This window comes from Myotis lucifugus, unplaced genomic scaffold (genome assembly GCF_000147115.1).
Source record: "Myotis lucifugus unplaced genomic scaffold, Myoluc2.0 scaffold_3, whole genome shotgun sequence".
Classification (NCBI taxonomy): Eukaryota; Metazoa; Chordata; class Mammalia; order Chiroptera; family Vespertilionidae; genus Myotis; species Myotis lucifugus.
Genome location: NW_005871051.1, coordinates 14,462,414 through 14,477,546, shown reverse-complemented (window position 1 = coordinate 14,477,546; position 15,133 = coordinate 14,462,414). Strand labels below are relative to the sequence as shown.

Here is a 15,133-nt window from a genome sequence, read left to right as displayed (position 1 = left end):
ATGAATATGAAAAGATTTCCGAAATATATTGCTAAGTTTAAAAAGGCAAAGGCAGAATAAAATAAGATACATTTGTGCAAAAAAGGATAAATTATTGGTACTTGTGTTAAAAAGATTGGCAAACATACAAGAAAGCAATAAACTGATTATTTATTTTGGGGGTATGGAGGTTGAGGGTTCATAGCTGAGCAGATAGGGGGTTGGGATACAGGCAAGACTTTTCATTATATACTTTATTAAAGCAAGAATTTTCATTATATACCTTAATTTTTAAAAAACATGTAAATATATATCTATTCAACAGCCCAGAAAGGAAAAAAAAAGATAGACACTAAAAGTAACAAATGAACCACACCACTCAATGTTAATAAACAATTGGACAAAAATTAGGATTGGAATTCATTTTAAAAATTACTGGACATTTTTATATAACATGCACCTCTGAAAATTATAATATTAAAAATCTCGGTATTATATTTTACTTTGCTTACGCTAATCTCCTTGTAATATATAACATTGTCAAATTGCCATGCTATAACATGATGGTAATAGTGGTAGTGTTAGGTGTTTGTTTTCATTAGTGTTAAAATTAGTTAATAAATAGAAATGTATAGTATATGAACACAAATGAGAACATGGGACCTCTGTTCATTGTGGGATTCAAGAGCGACATCGTATGTTTTGGTGGGATTTATTTATTAGTTCTGTGAATTATTTAACATTTCAGAAAGTTGATCTCTTAATTTGTAAAAAAGATACCAATAATTACCTCATAGAGTTGTGGTCAAGATTAGAGTGAAAGTCTTTATAAAACACTTAGCATAGTGAATACTGAATGCAAGCATGTATTATGCCGGTGATTATGTTAATTATGATGTGCAACCTTAAAGTTCTAAGGTGAGTGTTGACAAGCCAAAAAGCACAGCTTGCACCTACTTACAATATTTGACATCCTATATAATAAAAGGCTAATATGCAAATAGGCCGAATGGTGGAACAACCGAACAACCAGTCGCTGTGACGTGCGCTGACCACCAGGGTGCGTGTGCAGAACATGGCGGGCATTGGCCATGGTGGGATGGTGGAGCAGGTGAGCGGAGGCACCAGACCAAGGTGGGGCCCCGGTCGCTGCCATCGGGGTGAGCCTCTGGTGGTTACTGAAAATTCTTTGCTCCCGCTCACACCTGCAGCTGGCGCCAGAGCCACTGCTTAGCCCACATCACTTGGTGCCTTCAGTGGGTGTGAGTGGCGGCTGCCGGCCCCAAACGCCCCTCAGGGCTTCTCCACCTCCTCCTTCTTCTGAGGGGCGATTGGGGCAGCAGCCGCTACTCGCACCCGCTGCTGGCACCGGCCCCAATTGCTCCGCGCCATCAGCAGGTGCTAGCGGGGCTGGCACCATCAGTGCATGGGAGCAGTGGTGGCAGACAGGGTTCCAGGGGGCCATGGCGGGAGGCGCCTGGCGGGGGTGCAGAAGGATGGGCTGAGACCCGCCCCTGTACCCACCGCAGCCTTGCAGCCCACAGTTCCTTTCAAGGTGCACAAATTCGTGCACTGGGCCCCTAGTATTTGAATAAAATAAAGGGGGAGTTGATCACACAATTTTCAGTGGTGTAAGTTTGGGTCTGCTTGTATTTTTTGTTTACCAAGAGCCTGATAGATCAACTGTTAAAATCACTTTTTGCCAGACCTGCATGGCTCAACGGTTGAGCATTGACCTATGAACCAGGAGGTCAAGGCCACATGTCCAGGTTGCAAGCTCCATCCCCGTGGGGGTGTTCAGGAGGCAGCCAATCAGTGATTCTCTCTCATCATTGATTTTTCTATCTCTCTCTCCCTCTCCCTTCCTCTCTGAAATCAATCAAAATATATTTTAAAAAATCACCTTTAAAATAATCTCAACTTGAATATTTGATATGGAAAATTAACTTTCACATTTAAGTTTTTACAAATGCTTTAGAGTATGGCTGATTGTTTTGTGTTGTTTTTTTAAATGGCATACCCACTGGAAGAAATAAGATGCAGTTATTAAAAATTAGGTGCACAAACATTATGATGGCATAGGAATTTTACAAAATAAATTTAAAAGGCTGCACAATTTCATTTAGTAGAATCTCAAATTGGTAAATAAATACTCACTACTGTATGAGTATTTCATAGAGAAAAGATAGGAAGAATATACATCAAATGCAGTGGTCATCTTTGAGTGTTGGAATTATAACATTGGTTCTATGTTATTTTCTAGATTTCCAAATTTTCTACAATGAACATGTAATGCAGTGCGTTTATACTTTGAAAATGGATTTTAGGATGAGTAGAATCTAAATATATGTACCTACTACAGAAAAAGCAGTTCAAAGCCCTACTAACTTTGCTAGTAGAATCTTCTTCCAGAAGAGTAGAAGCTGGCACCTGGGAGTGCTCTTGGCACTCTTGCGCGTTGAGGAGGGGTTTATTTTGGTAAAGTAACACTACCACTGGAACCTGATGGCTACTGCAGTGGGATCAGATCTCAGGTCACATCAGTTCATTAGCTCAGCCTGGAGCTCAGCTCTCTGAGGTTGTGGGCCACACTAAGGTGTTGTTGTTTTTAATTTTTATTTTATTGACTTCATTGGGGTGACATTGGCTAATAAAATTATATAGGTTTTGGGTGTGCAGTTCTATAATACATCATCTGTATATTGTATTGCATGTTAACCACCCCCCCAAGTCAACACACCAGGGGTTTTTAGAAGGGGGTCACTCTTTCTTTCATGCACTGCATTGTACTTATTGAGATCAAATACAGATCACAGGGTCTTGGTGAAAGTAGCCCATTAGGCTACTGTAAGGAAGTTACTTTGTGCTATGTAAATGGAAGAAAAATGTAAAAGTATTGTGTAAAGTTCTTCTATACGTCTGTTTACTTTAAAAAAAAATCCCCTGTGAAATAATTGTACATCTTATAGTCTTCATTATTTCGTTTCTTAGCAGCTGGTGATATGTTCTAGTTGACATCAAGCATAACACCCATTTTAAATACTTCTGAGAATAGTCAGTGACCTAAATACTGAAAAATGATGTCTTGTTGGTTTCTACTTAGTAATTTCAATAATTTTTCCTTGATTTATAGTCAATCCATCCTCCTGAAAATTCAATTTAGTGTCTCTGTTGTTTTTATGCTACCTTTTGTCTAATTTAGGATTATGCCCCTGATTCCTTTCATTTCATTTAATCAGAGCTTTTAAGAGATATTTTAGCCCCTTTTATCTTAGAGGTGTGAAACAAAGAAAAGTTAAGGAATTGTCCAAGGCCACACAGGTAATAGATAAATGAACTTCGAGTCTTTTCACTTCCAATTTAGGATGTCACAGTTATTTTTTAGAAATTCTCTAATATATTGTCAAGAAAGGTATAGGACATTTCTGTTCTTTACCATATGATGAGCTGATAGGTGCAATGATAGGTACTTGGAATGGGAATTACATTAAAAATTTTAAAATCTTTTACTTCTAAAGCATTTAAATTGGAGAGACACTTTTTAGTACTGTTGTCTAAGTATTACATATTAATTACATCTTAAATACGTGAATTATTTAATATGTTCATCATAGTACTAAATATGAACAAGATATATGAAAGTGAGACTTGATGTACTTCACTTTTAGATTTTTCTTAGTGTCAAAGGGCTGTTAGATACTTTGCATCAAATGGAAAACCTACAAAGAACAGATTTTTTTTTTCTTAAAAGTTGTTAGACCCTCTTTTCATTTAGAAAAACAAGGGTGTCCTAAGTTAAACAGGAAAAGAGTTTGATTCTCTCTTTTTGTATCTTACTTGTTTAGAAACCACAGAGGAAATAGGGTCAGTGTCAAAAATACTTAAATACTAATTATTTGGTTCATTATTTTCAGTCATTATAATAATGCCTCCCCCCCCCCAACAGAAGTAGCTAATTGTGAAGTTTATCAATTTAAATAAAGTACATTTAGGGATTTTATATCTTAAAAAGAAAAAAAAAGAATAATTCTTATAATTGTGTTTCTGGTTATAAAAATATATAGAATGAAGAAAGTGTTGTTGAAAATATTATACTTATTTATCTTTTGCCCCAGAGATGTTTTATTATCTGAAGAAGGTGAAAATTAAACAGTGTAAAAGTTGTTTCAAGACTCTTAAATCTTAATACAAACTTTTCAGCAAAATAGTTTCCTGAAATAGAATTTAGTTAAAGTGTGAGCAACAGAGTTTTTGAGCATGGTGCCAATCTGTCCATGGTTTGGTTAAAGCTTCCTCCTTCTCCCACTCCCCACCCCAGAATTCTGATTTCCAATGTTAGATTGGAGGTCAAAAAATGATCTTTGCACTTTAGTCTTTGGACTTTGGTTACAGTTTTATAAGTTGGTAAAGCTTTCTGTAAGTTGCATTGTTGTTTTTGTAGATACAATTATTTCATCAAGGCATTTGGGAAAATTTGAGTCTATTAGAGGTGATATGATGTAATGTGTATAAACAAAACTTACAGAGAAAAGACAGTTCAGGAATTATCATTCCTTCAGTGTGTGTGTGTGTGTGTGTGTGTTGCTACAGTGGTATTCTCTCCTCTCCTTCCCAGACCTCTTCTGTATTTTCACTCATAGTGATGTCAGGTTCTTTAGGGAACAGCTGGAAAGGAAAATAGCAGGAGAGAAGAGGACTGGATCTTTGGGGAATGTTGGGAGGGAAGGCAGTGGGGGAATTGGTTTCTATGGGTAGCTCAGGGGAGAGAGCTCGGCCATAGGAGAGAAGTCAAATCTTGTGGGAGGTTCAGGGGAATAAAGAGTGAGGAATTAGACATTTCAGGGAGTCACTGGAATTGAAAGAAAAAGAGCAATGAAGAATGCATTTGGACACCCCTCCAAGGAGACTAGTGACAGAAAGCAATGGGCTCCTCTGAGAAAATTTGAAGCAGGGGTGGGGGAGGGATGGACTCTCTCCACTATTTTTGTTGTTGGATCCACGTAGGTCCCTAGTGTGAGGAAGGATCTCGATAGCCATAGTTACAAATGGGTTGGCTGTGTGTGTCTACTTGTGTCTGTAAGTCTCGTTCCGATTTCCTCTCCTTTTTACCATCTTATCTGCGTCTGGGAATGGCTGAAGGCTTCATTGCTATCTGTATGCTGCATGCTGTGTGGATATTTTAAGGCGTGACTTTATCAGAGTTGGCATCTAAATGCCGAGGAAAATGCAGGGCAAGCTTGCTCTAGTTGGGGTTCCTGTCACCAGACCATGGCAATGTGGAACAATGGAGACATTACCTGAACTCACTGGGTGCGAGCAGAGCCCCTGCTTCCAAGCTTGTCTTTATCGGTGTTTAAAATAGTGCCCAGGACTACGAGTGCTATCTGTAAAGAGAACATCTCCTTCCCATTCTCTTCTTTTCCCTGTCATTTATGAATATTTCAGGGGGAAGGCTTTTGTTTGAGCAGTTAGAAATGTGGAAAAACAAGATTACAAGGTCGGGGTGAAAGTAGTACAAGATTGGAAGAATGAAAGTCTTTTTCTTTACTCGCAGTAAAATGATACTCTTGGCTTGAGGCCAGAGAAACATAGGAGTTAGGATGGTGCAGACAGGACTGGCAACAAGTTTGTTAAGGAATGGGCTGAGAGAGCCTTGTCTCTGCCCTGTGGTTTACTGTTGCATTTGAGTTTTAACTCTTTGTTTTTTCGCCCGTTGGAAGCGGCGGTAGAGAGATCGCCCTGAGCTTTAAAACCACAGCAAAACAAAACTTTTAAAACACGTGTGGTAGCCGAAGAGACCAACAGGTTCTGTTTTAACTGTAAAATAATATTTTTCTGAGAGTTTGCAGTATCTGTGGAATAGTTAACTCTCTCTTTTTCTTCCCATTTTATCTATATTATAAATAGGATCTGAAGTGAGCTTGAAAATAAAGAAAATAGCATAATTTTTATGCAGAAAATATATGCACCTTCTGAATGTACCATTTATGTGACATAATTAGCATTCCTGTTAGTCAGTACATTTCAGAATACTGTAGTCTTAGAAAATTCAAAGTAATTTTAATTTTTTCCTTATAAATATAACTATATTTGTGATTAATAAATAATTATATAATATTTTTAAATTTTAAAGTATTTCTGTAATGTTTATTGTAATTTATAATAATTAACATTTTTAGCAAATCCATATACATTGTAAAACAGCTTATTATTAAGCTCTCTTCAAAAAGTAATATTAATACAAAAATGTAATATTGTGTTACATTTTTATTTTTACTGATTGTCCAGAGTTTACAAAACAAACATTTATTGAAGACCAAGATGTAATTTTATTATAAGAAGAAATTTCCTTTCATGGGATGGATGCAGCAATAAAAAATGTTAAAGCGATTTCCTATTCTTTCCTTAAAAAAAAAAGCCTATTTATCCTTTGTCATCTTATACTCATAGTCATTCATTCTCTAAGTCAATGGAGTACATAATATTAAGTGCCCATTAAACTTATATTGTTTCCTTTTTAGTCTGTTGATTTGATAAATCGTAAGATTATCTTTTGTAATCATTAATAAAATATTTTTATTAGTAAAGCTGGTACAGTATAATTTTTTAAATTATTAGTCAGGCTTTGGAGGCAGTCTTAGGTTAAAACCCCATGAGTTTGGTTAGCTGTGACAAACATGTCTATATGTCTAGCCATCATCATTTAATATGATCTATTGTTATTTAACCAAAAGAATAACTGCATGCTGAGTGACCTTGTGTGAATAAGTCAGTATGTCTGAGCCTCAGTTGTCACCTATATAAACAGAAGTGATAACACTGATAGTTGTGAAGATTGTTATAATTACATGTATGTTTAAGCCCCCTATATATTTGGAATATAGAGGTGCTCAGTTTCTTTGAACATTATGATCGCTCAGTTACTTATTGTTATTATTTATATTATCATTATTGTGATCACGATATGAACTCAAGCCTTCCATGATTCCTTGCCTCCGTGCTGTTTTCTCTGTCTCTGTTTTCACTACTGGCCACCTTACAATATTCTAGAATAAAACATTTTCACACTTGATTCCATCGCGATGCCTTCATGCTCTTGCACAGCAGCGGAGCCATGCTAGGGAGGCGCTGCTGTTCCCCTCCCTTCCTCCTGATGGCTGGGCGTGGGACAGAAAGAGTGAAAGACTCCATTATTTTGTTAGGATCCGAGACTCAGTTATTGAAATCTTGAGAGATTGACATCTTGTTTATTTTTGCAATCCCTTATTGTTTGCATGTCGGAAACAAAGAAAAGGTGCAAAAAAAAAACCAGCTTCCAAACTTGTCCTGGTGAATTGTGAGCTGCTCTGGTTTAGTTATTTTTGTACTGCATTGAATGGTCAAGTGCTGTGCTACCCTGTACATTTTAATTCACTATTGAAAGTTCTGTTCTAAATTTTTGCCCTTTTCCACTTTCCCTTTATGCCTCAAGAGCTGAATACCTTTGCTCCCGCTGGATAAAAGTTGGGTAAACAGACACCTTGACAACTGCTAACAGTACCACACCTTGGCTTTCCGAGGCACAGAACGGAGTCACTTATTTCTGGGGTGAAACACCTGTCCCATCTGAACGATGCCACTCACAAATTCCAATAAAATATGTTGTAATTGAAACAATGAAGTTGTCACAACTTTCAAAGTATGTATGTGTGCACTGTATATGCTTCTTTCCCAATTGTGTGCTAAAAAAGAAAAGAAAAATCTAGGTAGCAGGTTCAGGTCTAAGCCTGGGAATCACTTCCTGTTGGCTTGCAGGGTGACACTGTTCTTCTAAGTGCCAGTTTGAATACTAGCAACTGGTCATGGATCAGTTATCTGAAATGGCAGGTTTATTTGTTGAAGGAGGAATGACATTATTTCCTGTCCTTTACACAGAGCTGAAGTGAGAATAAAGTGGTACGAATGTTCCTCTGCACCTTAGGTGTGAATGTACTACCATTTGTGCTACTGATTTGATTGCAACAGCTACTATCATTAGCATCTTGGACCAAACATGGAACACACTGTGCTCTATTTCATGTATGTTGGAATACAGAGACTGTTTAAAATACTGTGAAAGGCACCAGATTATTCATTTGATAGCTGACTACGGCCTTATTAAATATGGGGGTCTTATAGTTATTTTCATTTGTGGCCATTAAACATTTTTAGTCCTTGCCCTTGAAATGAAATATAAATTTAATTTGGGCCTGGGAAAGACTTTTCTCCATTTGAAACTAATTTGTTTTTGTAATCTCAGAATAATTTCTATAGTAGGTAGTGCCTATCACCAGAAAAACCTCAATGTGAAGAGAGCTTATTTATATATTGTAACTCCTTTCCCTAGTGCATTCTTAAGGCAGATTGGAGTGAAGGAATCCACTCATTTCATTTCTAGTGCCTTTCCTAGACTACCTTGTGTAAAGACACTTTTAATTTGACATCTGGAAGAAAAACACACACAAAACTCTTTTAGATTGGAGAAATCCTATATAATAAAAGCCTAATATGCAAATTGTCCTCTCAGTTGGTGATTTGATTGTTTACTATGATGTGCGCTGCTATGATGTGCACTGACCACTAGGGGGTGGTGCGGAACATGGTGGGCATTGGTGATGTACTGTGACCTCTCGCCAGGCTACTTGGGAGTGGGCGGGGGGGTGACGGGGATAGAGGTGCAGTGAGAATGTGGGGTGTCCACCAAGTTTGCTCTCACTTTCCCTGCTACCCTCCCCGGGGACACCAGGGCTCACGTGCCGGGGAAGCCGCCCTCCCCCACCATGCTCAGGTGCCAGGTGCCCGCGAGGAGCCCACCCCACACCCACGCCCAGTGGCTTCTTGTTGAGCTGGGCCGCAGCCGCTGGAACCTCAGGGGCTAGTCTGAGTCCCCCTGAGTTCAAGCAGGAGCCAGTCTGCAAGGCCAGCCAGGAGAGAGCGCGCTGCCCGTCCGGCTTGCGTGCAGTGCCACTGGGTGGTCCAGAGACCCATGCTGTGCCCCGGCCCACGGCATCTGGCTGCACTCACCACATCTCTGCATGGGGACCCAGGCACCGTGACTCAGGCGGAGGGGGGCATGTGGGGGACCAGGTGCTGCCCAGGGCCCAGAGGTCAGCTGGGACCTGCCCTTCCATGCCAGATGCTCGCACTTCAATTGCCAGCCAGGCCTAGGGACTGCACCCATGCACAAATTTCATGCACCAGGCCTCTAGTAATGAATAATGCTACTTTAGAGACTGCCTTGTATCTTTCTCTCCATTTCAGTCACTATATGGTGTTATAAATAACCAAGGAAAACATTTCATGGTTTCTGAGATTTCTTTTAAGGGAGTCTTGAAAGGTATGAAGTGATTTACTGATATACCAAACTTTATCACTATAGACACAGGAATGTTTTTGTTCCATCTCACTTTTTTTATTGTAGTACTCTCTTCTTATTCTTCTTTATTCTAGTAAATGCATTATTAGGGAGATTTTATATATATGTCCCCAATAAAGTTCAACTGTGTAGGTAGGATCTGTATTGTTAAATTATTGCATTAATGCCAAAACTGATAAGAAGTTGTGTTGAAACCATAAAAGAAAATGCATAATAAGCATTTTTATTCTTTGTTGGCTTTATACTATTGAGGTTTCTCTTTAATAACTCTATACAGGAACATAGAAGTGTTTTTAATACCTCCCGAAGTAGCAAAAGGTTCTGTTAAAGTAGCCAAGTGTTCCAAAATAGTTTTATTAGTGTGACGAACTTCATTAATAATTTAAATGTAAACCTGTGAGGTTACTTTTATTGTTTGGTTTTCATAGTTTATTTAATGACTGCTCTACAGAATAGGAGTTATTCTGTACTAAATCAGTATTAAGTTAAAATCCAGTCACTTCATTCAATAAACTTTTAATATCGTGTATCAAATGTGTGGCTTTTATGAGGGGTTAATATGGTATACTGGCTATTTTCCTGTCTATATTTTTATCCTCACCAAAAGGAGAGAGGGGGGGAGAGAGAGAGAGAGAGAGAGAGAGAGAGAGAGAGAGAGAGAGAGAGAAAGAGGTTTCACCCATATATACCCTCACTGGAGATTGAACCTGCAACCTAGTTATGTGCCCTGACCAAGAATCAAACCTGCAACCTTTTGGTGAAGGATAATGCTCCAACCAACTGAGCCACCTGGCAGGACTCCTGGTATTTTTAAATTAATATCTAATTTGAGTTGAGATCAATGTAAGTGGAACATCATTAGTAAGAGAATGGTTTTTAGTTTTTAATTTCAGTTTATTTTATTACAAAACAGCCACTCTCCATTCCTAAAATCAAGCATTCTTTGTAACAGTGTTAAAAATGTCTGTGGACTGCGTAGTGTTTTATTACCTGTCTGCCTTGAGATAAATATAGAAATTTAGGAAGTATTTAAAACTTTAAAAAATGTGTTGTTGTTTTTTTTTAATTTCAGAGAGGGGAAGGGAGAGTGGGAGAGAGAGAAAGAAACATCAATGATGAGAGAGAATAGTTGATCTGCTGACTCCTGCACACCCCCTACTGGGGATCAAGCCTGCAACCTGGGCTTATGCCCTGAGCAGGAATCGAACGAGTGACCTCTTGGTTCCTGGGTTGATGCTCAACCAATGAGCCACACCAGCCAGGCACATGTTTAAAACTTTTATAAAAATTTGACAGTAATGAAAATTGGGAGCTTGTGTTTTATGTTTTTCAAAGTTCACTTTTATTGTATTATACAAAGGTTATTTTTAACAAATTGGAAATTAGATTAAAATGTGATTTTTTTCACAGTTGACAAGCACTGCTTTAGAAGACCTAAGGAGAGTCAGCTATGTGCTTAGTGTCTTAACTGCTACACCTTATAATATAAACATATCCCAAGCCAACTTATATTACTAACCAGCTTATATTTACGTAAATAACCATATGATTTTTATAAAGGAAACTAAAGTGAAAATGAAAGCCAGCTCTTCATATTCTCTAAAGCAGCAGAGCTTTTACTCCTATGCCTAAATGTCATTTATTAAGTGCCAGGTACAACGGTTGGCTTTATCTCACTTATTGCTATAAAAGTGCAAGGGGGTTGGGTTGGTTCTGTCTTAGCCTTTTTTAAAGATGAGATGGGGAGGGGTTGTTATAATTGTACATTTTTTTAGTTTTTATTTTCGAAAGTATTACATAGGTCCCCTTTTTACCCCCATTGACCTCTCCCAGCCTGTCCTTTTATGTTAGGATAGGAGATGGTGTTTTCTAATTTTCATTCTAGATTTTTTAGGAGTTTGTTTTGTTTTAATAATAGAAGGAGGGAAAACATTATATTTGAGTAGATTTTAGTAGTTTTATATGTATTACTCTCTAAAATCAGGAGCTAGTTGGAGGTAGAAGAGGAAGGTTGAAGTATTTGCAAATCTTCAGTGGGAAGTTGGTAGAGAGATTAAGGTGACACTTCATCACACATGTTGATCTTGACCTCAGAGTCTGTTACAGAGTCTGTTGCATTTATGGATAAATGCAAACTTTTAGGAATAATGCGTTCAAGTTATAGTTGATACTGTTTGTAAGGTGGAATCCTTCCTTCCAAAAAGGAGAAGATATTTGATTTTTGAATGCATTCCTACTCTTTATTCCTTCTCAACTCTTAGGAATCAAGTATATAATATTTGCAGCTAATAAAGTAGTACTTATGATATTTTTCTCCTCAAACTTCTTTGATAATCTGTTTTTTTTTTTATATTGGCAAGTGAGAAAAAGGAAGAAAGGAAGAAAGGGAGGGTGGGAGGTATTGTGGTAAAGAGAGGAAGGGTGACTTCCCTTACTTATGTAGAGTCCACAACCAAGTAAGCCTTCAGATCTTCATTAGTTGTTGGGTACACTCCGTTGGTTTACTTGATTTTTTTCCTTCTCTAAAATACTATAATTCAACCAGCTAATATATATTTTGTTTGTCTTCATTTAGTCAGTTCTACCACTGATCATTGATGTGTCCATCGGCCTGATAGCCTTTAGATAGTGTTGAAAGATTAAGGATAAAAGTATCAAGGGCAAGACTAGATGAGGTGACTGACTCTGCTGCCCTCGAAGGCACTGGATAATGGAGAAACAAGTGCCTGCATGTGTTGGATTTTGTTAATTGGATCCAGCTCCAGCAAAGAGACAACTGAGGTCATGTCAACACCTTGGAAGGCTGGGAAGCTGGAACTGGAGCAGCTGAGCCAATCCCCAGACAAACAGGTTTTAACCAGGACACAGAGAGAGCGCTTTGCTTTAGGGACTTTGCACATCACCTGAGGCAGTGATTCTGTTCACATCTTTTTCTGCTTCTGTTCATTTATACATCAAATAGATTAGTTATGAAGACTTATTTCTCTTTATGTAGCAAAAGTAATTGCTCATTTTCACGTTAGACTTTGAGGTCTTTTTATTTTATTCAGAGGAAGAAGCAAGGGAAATACTAGTTTTGTAATTAGGAATTATGATGGAAAGGCCATTTGTGGCAGTAGGAAGGGCGACCTTTTGTTGACTATCAGCATTTGGTGGAAGGTTGAATGCAGATTAAATGTGCTCAATATTGTGTTTAAATCTTTCCAGGCTATCTAATATCATACACTGAAACCTCTATTGACTCTAGAGTCTTATCTTTTCTAAAAGTGGAGATTTGGATTCTAGTCTCAGCTTCATCACTGGCTTCCACCTCAGACCAAATTAATCAAAATCTTCGGGACTGGGGCTCAGGCATCTGTAATGATTCTTTAATTCCCCTAAGTAAATTTGCTGCACAATGAAGGTATAGAACCACAGATATAGAATGATATAGCTGACCTATCTTTTAGGATTTTCTGAAGTTAATGAATACATATTAACTGTGCCTTTGCAAAAAGAACTCTGTAAAACATAGTGTCTTTTGTTTTTCAATATTGAATTGGAAAAGAGTCTTTTGATATGGTCCTATATTTGGGCAGATTACATTTAACCAAAAGAAGGTGTAAACATGTTTTGTGATGGGTATCATAAATATGTAATTATATATATTTTTTTCCTTTTAAAAAAATCCTCACTGGAGGACGTTTTTATTGATTTGTTTAGAGAGGGAAAAGGAGAGAGAGAGACAGAGAAGTGAACATCAATGCGAAAGAGAAACATTGATCAGCTGCCTCCTGCACACACCCTGATTGGGGTTGGGGATATACGGTAACCACAACCTAGGTATGTGCCCTGACCAGGAAACCAACCCACGACCTTTCGGTGTATGGAATAATACTCCTACCAACCAAGCCACACTAGCCAGGGCTCTTTTTTCCTTTTTCTTTTTTATTGAATTTCTTGGGCTGACACTGGTTAACAAAATTATACAGGTTTCAGGGGCACAATTTCACCCACATCATTGACCACCCCAAATCAAGTCTCTTTCTATCACCATGTATCCCTCCTATATCCTCCAACCCCATCACCCAGGCTCTCAACGCCCTTCCACATCTGTCAGCCTGCTCTCTACCTATGAGTCTGTCTCTATTTTGCTTGTTAGTGCACTTTGTTAAAAATTTTTATCATATTGTATCACATGTTTAATTACAAATAAATAATTGATTTTCCAGCAGCTATATACTGATAGAGGGAAGGATGGGAAAGCGAGTGAAGGGAGAGGAAATAATGTTAACTGAGCATATCTGTGTGCTCTGTGCCATGTTCTATAATACAATAACCCACTTATATGTGAAGAAATCAGGACTTAAAGCATTTGCTAGTTAGATTTAATTATGGTTCATTAACTCAGAATATCATGGATATGATTGATACTAAATGTAATCTAAGTAAGTCATTTATTGTACGTAAAGGCTAAATATGGAAGTTTCATAAAAATATGAAATCAGGGATGAACCTTGCGATTTAAAACATTTTCTGTAGGCAAAAGTAAACATAGCAAAATAAAAAAAAAAGTCCTGTGAAAGAATTGGTACCATTCAGCTTATTTGGTGTAACTATTTGCTTAATTGTAGAGTTTGTTTGTTTTAGTTGTGGTTTTTTTAGAGTCTATTTGGTAATTATAGCAGAGATGGAATTTTACTTTAACTCTTTAGATATGATTATTCACTATGTTGACTTTATATGTTCTCTGACAAAATTCATTTAGTCAGATATGCATGCATTTTTCATTCACGTTTGTTCATGCAACAACATTTATAGGGTGTTTACTATATAAAAGACTTAGGTCACAAATCTTTCTGGTAGAATATTTCAGTGAAATTAGTTGGGTGACTAAATTGGATATAGTTATTTTTGCAAAATTAGATTATGTTTAGTCCATTGCTAATCATTTAATTGATCAAGCATCAATGTATTAGTCTGCTCGGGCTGCCATAACAAAACACCATAAGCTGGTTGACTTGAATAACAGTAAGTTATTTTCTCAAAATTCTGTAGGTTGGAAGTCTGTGGTCATGCTGCCAGCATGGTTGGGTCTGCTGAGGACTCTTCAAGCTGCACACAGCCACCTTCTCACTGTGCCCTCACAATGGAGGGAAGGAGCGGGGGGTGGGGGTGGGTTGTGAGGCCAGACACACAAGCTAGCTAGCTGTGCATGTGAACTCCTTGGTGTCCCTTCTTAAGAGGACACTTAACCTCAATATGAGGGCCCTACCCTCATGACCTCATCTAATCCTAATGATCTTCAGTAGGCCCCATCTTCAAATACCATTACATTGGGGGTTAAGACTTTGACCAAAAAAATTGGGGGAGGGTGCAGTGTAGTCCATAGCAATCACTGTATGTTTTTTAAATTACCCAAATGATTCTACTGTGCATCCTGGATTGAGGATTACTGTTCTAAGCAAATCTTGAGTTTATTGAATGTTTTGTGTATTGCAGTATTATATAACATTCTACTTTTTAAGCTAATGATGTAATTTGGTCAATTTTAATTTATCCTAAAAATGAACTCTATCAGTCATTTATTATAATGTTCACTTACTTAAAGAGCTTATTTACAGTAATCACATTTATATGATTTTCCCCAAAGTCTGCAACTTTGAGTTCAGTTCTAAATTTAAAATGTATGTTTGTAGCTGCCTTTAGAATGTTTAGAAATGATTATAACTACACATTTTAGGCTCAGCAGATTAAAAATTCAGAATTCTCACATGCCAC

At 37.7% G+C, this 15,133-nt stretch overlaps 1 protein-coding gene across 13 annotated transcripts in view; it reads left to right on the top strand.

Moving 5' to 3' along the window:
* The window catches only part of IKZF2 (IKAROS family zinc finger 2), a 145,276-nt gene that overhangs the window by 43,394 nt on the left and 86,749 nt on the right, over positions 1 to 15,133 (top strand). The window contains exon 4 of one of the 13 annotated variants that reach the window (XR_002831282.1): positions 7,451 to 7,635. The exons of the other annotated variants lie outside the window; for them this stretch is intronic. The gene's annotated coding sequence lies outside the window, so the exon portion shown is untranslated. Of the gene's footprint in view, positions 1 to 7,450; positions 7,636 to 15,133 lie in introns of those variants that run through there. 13 annotated transcript variants of the gene reach the window in all.